The 8,916-nt window shown below is 49.6% G+C and overlaps 1 long non-coding RNA gene across 1 annotated transcript in view; it reads left to right on the forward strand.

Annotated features, from left to right (window-relative positions):
* Positions 1-4,035: 4,035 nt before the first annotated feature.
* The window catches only part of LOC112064959 (uncharacterized), a 15,345-nt gene continuing 10,464 nt past the window's right edge, over positions 4,036-8,916 (forward strand). The window contains exon 1 of the long non-coding RNA XR_003676795.2: positions 4,036-4,509. This is a non-coding gene — a long non-coding RNA (uncharacterized lncRNA). The remainder of the gene's footprint in view (positions 4,510-8,916) is intronic.

The raw sequence follows: 8,916 nt of genomic DNA on the forward strand, positions 1-8,916 counted from the left end.
CAGTGGCCATGGCTTACGGGCCAAGACGCCCCATGGCATGTGGGATCTTCCCAGACCGGGGCACGAATCCGTGTCCCCTGCATCGGCAGGCGGACTCTCAGCCCCTGCGCCACCAGGGAGGCCCAGGAACTTAAATTTTTACTGCCAACAAGAAGGGGAGGGAAACGCCGGAAAAGGCCTGATGCAGCCCGACAGGGAGTTCCGGGTACATCTCTGTGCGGCGGTGGCGCGGCTGCCGCTCTCTGTGGCCAGCGACCTAGGCCAGGGGACGCTGAGCGCCTGGGAGGCACAACGTTAATGAGTCCACGCAGAGCTGGGAAGAGAAAGGAGTCGCCTGAGTCATGACTCCGAGGCCCTGCCCGGCCCAGGCCCTGAGCCTCAGATGACCCCACAGGCGCGGGGGACCGGTTTCCCCCGCCCATCCCGATTTCCCGCCAACAGGAGGGCAGGCGCGGAGCCGCCGCGAGGGGGCGCCGCAGAGCGCGGAGGCGATCAGAGGTGCCATGGCGTCCCCGGGCGTCCTCCGCAGTGGCGGATCCCTGGGCCTCCTGGTCTGGCTCCTGGTCCTTCAACCTCGGCTCAGTGAGGCCCGGGTGGGCGGGGAGGGGGCGCAGGGCCGGTCGGCGCTGACCTCAGGCTTTCCACCCACCTCGGGGGGCAGCCGCGAGGACGCCAGGGCACGCCCGTGGAAGCTGCCTCCTCGAGGGCTTCCGGGAACTTCGGGGGCCTCGGAATCCAGTATGGCTGCGGCAGCCCCCGATTTGGTGGCGTTTACCCTAGGTGACTCTGATTCCTACAAGGCTCTGACACCTCCACATACACCAGCACCAGGAGGGACCAAACGACCACAGCTCTTTCCTTCAGGTGATGTTTCCGGGCCAAGCCCTGCGGCAGAGAACCGGCCTGGTCTGAGGGGCATGGGCTCCTGCCCTGGGGGAGGAGGCTCTCAGGGGGACACGAGTTTTCCCTGGGGGGGTCTGAGTGGACCCAACCCTGTCCTTGAGATCTGAGAGGACATGACTATTCTCTGAGGAGTCTTAGGGGATACAGACCTGCCCTGGGGGTCAGAGGGGACATGGCATTGCTCTGAGGGTTCTGAGACTTATGAGGATTATCTGGCTCTGGTCGTGGTGGCGTCAGCGGCTTTACTTTCAGTCCTCTCCCTTCATTGACCTGCTCTAGTGTGTGGCCATCGGACTTCAAGGGTAGTTGGCGGAAGGCCGGCCCCAGAGAGGAAGTGGCCTTGGCAAGTCAGCCTGCAAATCAATGATAAACACATATGCGGAGGCTCCCTCATTGCCAGTTGGTGGGTGCTGACCGCGGCCCACTGCATATTTGGGTGAGTTTTCGGGGTTCCAGGCTTGGGCTCCTGGTCAGGCTGTATGACCTGGAGCCAGTCCTGACCTCTTCCTGAGCTTCCTCTTCCTCATCTGAAAAAGAGGGTCACAGTCCCTGACTATAGCTCTTCAGGGTACAGTCAGAAGTAGGTGATGTTAGGACCCTTGGTAGCCTGGAAAGTCAAGATGCAAAATCAAGCTCAAAACTACTTTTTTTTAACCCTGTGCTGATGAGCCTTCAAACCAAGTGGCAAGAAGCGGGGAGAGATGCAAGTTGGGAAACAGTGTGTGGGCAGAGACTTGCAAGAGGGAATATTTAAGGGGAATAGATTGTAGCTGACCAATTTGGCTAGCTCAGTGGTCTCAAACTTTAATGAGCATGGGAACACCTGCAGAGCTTGTTAAAACAATAATTGCCTGTCCCCAACCCCAGAGTTTCTGATTCAGTAGGTCAGGAGTGGGACCTGAGAATTTGCATCTCTGACAAGTTCCCAGGTGATGTTGATGCTGCTCATCTGGGGACCAAACGTTGAGAATCACTGGATAGAGTGGCCAGGGGTCCAGGAAGGGATGTGGTCGGGAGGGAGGGAGGTGACTGCTAAGCCACTCCAAAGTGGCTTTGGAGATAGGACCAGGCTGGGAAGAACGTAGAAGATGTGGAAGGGGAGTGTAGAGCCTCGAAGATCTCTCTGCAGCCATGTGGAATACACAGTGAAGATGGGAGACATACGCTTGATACATACCTCCAGGATGGCAATCAAGGTCCCAGTCCGAGACATCGTTATCCACAAATATTTTGATCCTATTGGAACAGTGGAAAATGACATTGCCCTTGCTCTGCTTGCCTTCCCTGTGAATTTCTCCTCGAACATCCAACCTGTGTGCCTCCCTGAAAAGGCTTTCATGGTCCAAGCTGGTACAGAGTGCTGGGTGACTGGCTGGGGAAAACTAGATGAAAGAGGTGAGACTGTGAAGCAAGATGGCAGCAAACTCAGGCCAGGGAAGGGGCTGCCTGGTGCCCTGGTGTTGGCCTACAAGCTAAAGGGAGAGACAGGGAGGCAATTTTCTAGCAAGTGGGTAAGGGAGGTGGGTGGAGAAGATGCTGGTGGGAGTCATTTGATGGCTTTACAAATTTTTATTAGTATGTCAGGACCTGGGGCGTGAGTGACAAGCAAAGTGGGTTCTCTCTAGGGTGGATTTAAACTCAGGAGGTGTTGATCTGTGTGCTAATCTGAGCTGTCCCAAACTGAAGGTACCTGCCTTGGTGGATAGGGAGCTTCCTGTGAGTGAGAAGAGGCCAGAGAACTCCTCTGAATGAAACTGTGGGGCCTCCTATCCCTGGGGCAAGACTGGATTTGGTACCTTTGGAGCATTACCTGTCTGAGATTCTGATCCCGCTCTAAACTAAAGATGCTTTTCTGATGTACAGGACACCTGTCACTATTACTAATGATACTCAGAGTGACAGACACTTGGTTTTGACTTCTCAGGTTGCCTCTTCCTGTCCTGATCTGTTCTTCTTTACCTGTCTTGGTTTTGATTCTTACCAGTTCCTCTCACCACGTCAACTCTGGGCCTCATTTCCTCTAGTGTCAAATGGGGACAATATCCACTACCCTAAGAGGGCATCTGTATGTGAACACACTGTATTGAGACCCAGAGTGGGTACCAGGGGCTCCTGTTTTGTCCCACTAGGCAGATCCATCTACTCCTAAATTCTCTCTACAGAACCATCACAAGCATCTACACTACTGCTTCAGGAGGCTGAGCTAAGCATTCTTCGCTATGAGAGATGTAATGAGGTGCTCAAAGAAAAGATGGAAATTCGATTTGACATGGTCAAGAAGGGGGCTATCTGTGGTACCAGCCCCACAGGAAAGGATGCCTGCCAGGTCAGTTCATGGGCCCTTTGTTGCCTCTGCATTTTGGTGGTCCTCCCGTATGTTCCTCAAACACAGGCAGTAGGACCTGTGTTATCTGGCAGCACCTCCATTCACCTGTCTTCAAGTTAAGAGGATTAAAGGGAACAAGCCACCAAGGCTCTGCCAGGCTGGCCTAACCTGATCCTTCAGTAGAGAGGATCTGATGCTGCCAAGAGGGAGACAGGGGAGGAGGGGAGATTCAGGCATGAAATACCAATAATAGAAGTCAAGTGACAGGAAATGTATACAAGTAAGGACTTTATTCATTATTAATATCTCAGAGTACATACATTTTCTTTGAGAATATTCAATTTTTTGTATACAATTTACTGATGACATATACAAATTTTGTTTGTAAAATTTTTTCAACTCTCACATCTCAGATTCATGGAAACCTAGGGCTGGTGGAGCCTTAGTGGAGCCTGGGGAGCCCCATGCATGCAATTTCCCAGCGTCTTGCAGTGCATTGAGCCTGTTATGATGTTGATTCTCTTCCATCACTGTGTTTGTTTCTCTTTCTCTAGGGAGATTCTGGGGGCCCCCTGGTCTGTCAACTTAATGACTCATGGGTCCAGGTGGGGATAGTGAGCTGGGGCATTGGCTGTGGTCGCAGAGGGTATCCAGGAGTTTTTACAGAAGTGAGTTTCTACAAGGATTGGGTCGTTGCTAAAATGAATCAGGCTTCTCATATAGACTCAGCAGGCTACTTCAGCCTAACGCTGTGTCTGGTGCTGCCTCTGGGCATCCTGCCGACCCCGTGATCACCCTGGCCCACACCCCCTACTGTTTCTGAGTCTCACACTAGCCCTGCCTCTGACCTCCCACTCCTACTCAATGCCCTTTCCTCAATTTCGTTTGGGATCCACTGACCCTGTGGAGATCCACATGACAGAGAGTGGCAGCAGGAAAGGAACCCTGGAAGTTTCCCGGCCTGGTGATACAGGAACCGGCCTCATCCACACCTGCACCGTGACTGTGCTCTACATGCTGGAAAGGAGTGGGTGAAGCCATCCCAGCTGGATGGCCAGCGACCTGCCAGGTGACACTTCATGATGCTTCAGCCACATCTTGGAGAACATCTAGCAAAGAAGGGACATCATCACCGGTGAAACAGCGTTAGACCTGACACTTTATCAAACCAGTCCGCTTGGTGATTGTTGGGCGAGAGTGAGGAGGCATCACCATGTCCACATCTGACTCAGCTGTCTGGGTTGGGAGAAGGTCCCCTGCTGCCCAGTGCGGATGCATCTGTGAGTGTCCAGCGTCTGCCACACAAACCCTCCTGGGGCAACTCCGTCTAGGAACCCCCTTCCCAGTGCTCCAGTGGCCACATCCAGGCTCACCCCAAGTTGTGTTGAAGCATTAAGGAGTGTGGAGATTTCAGATGTCAACTGAATAAATGCTTGGAGAGTCTCTTGTGTGTTCTGAAGCTCTGCTCTCCTGGCGGTTGTGGGGTTGCACACAACATACTCTAGAGAACTAGTTTCCCACTTAGCCGAGGGGGCTTGCATGGATTCCATTACTCTCTAGAAAGTGTGAGATGAGGAGCCTGACTACCTGGATAGAAGTCTGATGGATGTCTTAGGCAGTGGGTCCAGCAGCCTGTGCTCCTCTTGTAGGTGTCAGCATCACTATAACTGGGGGCATTGCAGTTGAGTCTGGCAGCCTCTGTAGACAAGAACAGGGGAGCAAGAGGGCAGAGACTGGGGCATGGCCCACTCACACAGCCTCTTACCTCTCGTGCTGCTCCGTAACAGAAATGCCTGGAGGAGACCCCGTGGTCTTGGTGTCAAGACACTTAGAGCCAAAGAGCTGAGGTCCCACAGGGGAGGGTAGGAGGAAGGGCCTGGCTGTGTGTGTGTGTGTGTGTGTGTGTGTGTGTAGCTTCTTTGTCCCTATCAGTAGACCTAGTGTCCCATAGTCACCTGGACTGGCTGCTGATCTTCCCCCAGCCTCTGCCTCCTGCCCACCCATCCTTCCTTGGTCAGTGTTCAGGCTTCCAGATATCAGTGGACCTCAGAGAGCCATGTGTGATAGTCCCACCTGCTGCCTGAGGGAGGCTGGGGCGGGACACTCTGCTTTTCACACCCCAGCTGGTTATAGTTAATCCTAGTAAAGTCTAGTACCGTCCTTTTACAGAAATGCACAGTTGGGCAGACTTGGAGGCCAGAGTTTGGCTACATACCACTCTCACGTGCAGCTTTCTTTCAGAACAAGCTACCTTGTTCTTTTCTGTGATGTTCTCTTGCTGAGAATGTCAGTATGGCTTCTCATTTCCCTTTCTCTTCCTCCTCACTGACCAAGACTCAGTATCAGCATTGAGTCCTCCCTAGAGCGTCTCCTATGGACTACCCTGGCCTGTGTAATGTGCTTTCTTCTGGGCCCCCCTGACTCTGTTGGTCCTGGGCCGGTTCCTGTCTCTTGTTTCCACTGGGTGACATTTTGTACTCAAGGTTAAGAGACTCTGTGTCATCATTCTCTACCTTCCCCCCTCCAGCTCCAGGTTTGGGATAGAGCAAGATTTCAGAAAATATTTGGTGAATGAGTGAATGAATGGAAAAGTGAATACTCACATCTCCTCTGTCACCTTACTCCTTTCTCTCAGGGCCCTCTCAGCTCATTGCTCTGTCCCCCTTTTACTTTCCAGGTTGACTTGTCAAGGAGGGAAAATCCCACCTGGGAAGCAAGTGAAGTCCCAAGAGCTTGGGAGAAGTCCCAAGCTTTGGGAAGTTTATGGTCCTAGCCTGGGTGCACTTTGGTGTGCTGATATTTGAATGTGCTTTTTTGTGGTGGGGGAAAGGATTTGAGTTCAAGCAGCTTAGATATTGAGAATTAGCCTCTGGCTCCCAGAAATTCAGGCCTGGCCTCTCAGAAACCAGAACAGGAAGCTCCAACTGAATGGTAGCCATTTTTATCCTTTCCGGCAAAGATTTATGGAGTACTTTTTATGAATGAGGCACTGGGCTGTGGCCATAAAGATGTGGAGCTCAGGTGGGAGGGAAGAAGTGGTCATTAGGATGACCCTTTGATGAGGGGCTTGGGGGCTGGGTAGAACCGCCCTCTGAAAAAGCTAGGTAACACAGGGAGAGGAGGAGGTTGAGAGGCAGGCAGTGCGTTCTAGTAAAAATATTGGACTTCAAAGGACAAGGACACAAAGCCCAACCAAAAACGCTGGGGATTTCAAGTCATAGGGATTAATGAGGCATACCAATGTGAGTTTCTAATGCCCAAATTGTGGTTTGAAATATGATTTTCCACCCAAAGAAACCAGGGCTTCTTGGAGAAATGGCTTGAGAAATGTCCAGGTGTGGGCCAGGAAATGTATAAATTCAGCCTGGAATTTCCTGTCACACCAGATGGTGAGGAAGTTCTCCAAATGACTAGGATCATGTCAAAAGGACTCAGGAGCTGATTGGTACAAGTACCCTGTAGTGAAGTGTGGCATTTCTGCTAAATCCCACTTGCAGAAAAGTCACACCTATTCCCCAGCATCTGTGAATACTGACACAGCTGCCTTGCTCGCAAAAACTCAGCTGCAGAAACAGATTCACTCAAGATGACACCCCTTCACGGGGAGTAGCCCATAGTAAATGACTGACAAGCAGGGATAGGAAGGCCCAACCTCTTTGCCTCCTTTTCGACAACTTGGAAGGGCTTCTTTAGGATCAGCTGAGACCGCAGTTGCAACTGCATGGCAGCTCAGCTTCTCCCATTGCCAAGTTCTGCCTCACATGCTCCCTGCCAGGTGTGAATCCTCCCAAAAGCACTCCTCAACAAACCCTTGCATACAGGTCTCTCTCAGAGTCTGTTTCCAGGGAACCAATCTATGACACTTGGCCTGGCCAAGGTAAGACAGTTTGACTTTCAGTAAGTGTTTGTTACCTATTGCTGTGTGACAAACCACCCTAAGACCTGGTGGCCAAAATCACCAGGGTTTCTTGCGGTTGCTATGTTCTATGAAGTAGCTCTGAGCACTGATTAGCTGACACTGAACAGTTGCTTCTCAGGGAAATGCAGGGTTAGACTCCTGGGAACCTCTGATCACAACATTTTCATCAAGTGATCAATATGGAACCTTATTTTATGTTTCTTTTTGGTTAAAAACACCTTATTTAATGTACTCTGTTGATTCAGTATCATTGAACTCATGGCCAACAACAGTGTAATTCATGCCTGTAAGAAGCAGACCTAACCCATCTGTTTTCTCTGCAATGCACATCCCAGGCTGGAGTCCTCAGGAGCGCTAGACAGCACTCCAGCAATATGCGTGGGGCCTTTTTAAGCAGTGAAATCACCAACAGAAAACACAGAAGTGCAGAAATATGGCACTGAATAGACTGGGAATAGGACATCTGTTTAGAATATGAGAGCTGAAACGAGAAGGCACAGCAACATCTTCTCTGACCTCAGATGAGAAAATTTGCTTGCATTGTTTCTACCGAGAAATGTCCTGTCGTTTTTATCTTTCTCCTCTTACTTTTTCGTTGGTTTTGAGCAATTTGATTACCTTATACTTTGGTCTCATTTTCTTCATATTTCTTTGTTTGGTGTTCATTGAGCTTATTCGGTCTCTGGAGTTACAGTTTTTATCAAATTTGGAAAATATTTGCCATTATTTCTTTAAATATTTTTGTCCCTTCTGCCCTGCAACACTTTGGAAGTCCAGTGACACATATATTAGGCCCCAGCTCACAATGCTTTGTTTCTTTATGCTCTCTTACCTGTATTTCATTTTGGATTTTTTTTAAAAAAAATTGTCATGTCTTTGAGTTCCCTAATCACTTCTTCTAAATGTTTATTATAGTGTTAATCCCATCATCAGTGTATGTTTCTCATCTCACACATGGTAGTTTTCATATCTAGAGTTTGATTGGGGTCCTTTTACATCTTCAGTATGTCTACTTAATGTTTGACTGTGTATGTATGACTACAGTTCTAATGGCTGTTTTACTATTCTTGCCTGTGCATTTAACATTTGTGTCAGTTCTGGGTTAATTGTGATTGATTGATTATTCCCTTTATGAGTTGTATTTTCATGCTTCTTGAACGGTGGTTATTAGTGATTAGATACCATACATTGTGACCTTTACCTGATGTTTGATATTTTCCTAGAAGTATTCTTGGGCTTTATTTTGGGATGCAGTTAAATTACTTGGAAACTGATATTCTCAGGTCTTGTTCTTATATTTCTTGGCAGGACTGGAGCGATGCTCAGTCTAGGGACTACTATTCCCTGTCACTGAGGCAAGACCTTTCCTGATACACTACGAAATGTTCTGTGAATCTTGAGTTTTTCCACTCTGGCTGATGGGAACAGGCACTATTCCTGGTCCCCTGTGGCCACCAGGCTGTTACTCTAATCCTTTCAAGAGGTTGTTTCACTGGCTTCAGGTATCTTTTTCTTCTTTTTTTTTTTTTTTAACATCTTTATTGGAGTATAATTGCTTTACGATGTTGTGTTAGTTTCTGCTGTATAACAAAGTGAATCAGCCATATGTATACATATATCCCCACATACCCTACCTCTTGCATCTCCCTCCCACCCTCCCTACCCCACCCCTCTAGGTGGTCACAAAGCACCGAGCTGATCTCCCTGTGCTATGCAGCTGCTTCCCACTAGCTATCTATTTTACATTTGGTAGTGTATATATGTCAAT

The sequence above is a fragment of the Physeter macrocephalus genome, chromosome 18 (assembly GCF_002837175.3).
Source record: "Physeter macrocephalus isolate SW-GA chromosome 18, ASM283717v5, whole genome shotgun sequence".
Taxonomy (NCBI): domain Eukaryota; kingdom Metazoa; phylum Chordata; class Mammalia; order Artiodactyla; family Physeteridae; genus Physeter; species Physeter macrocephalus.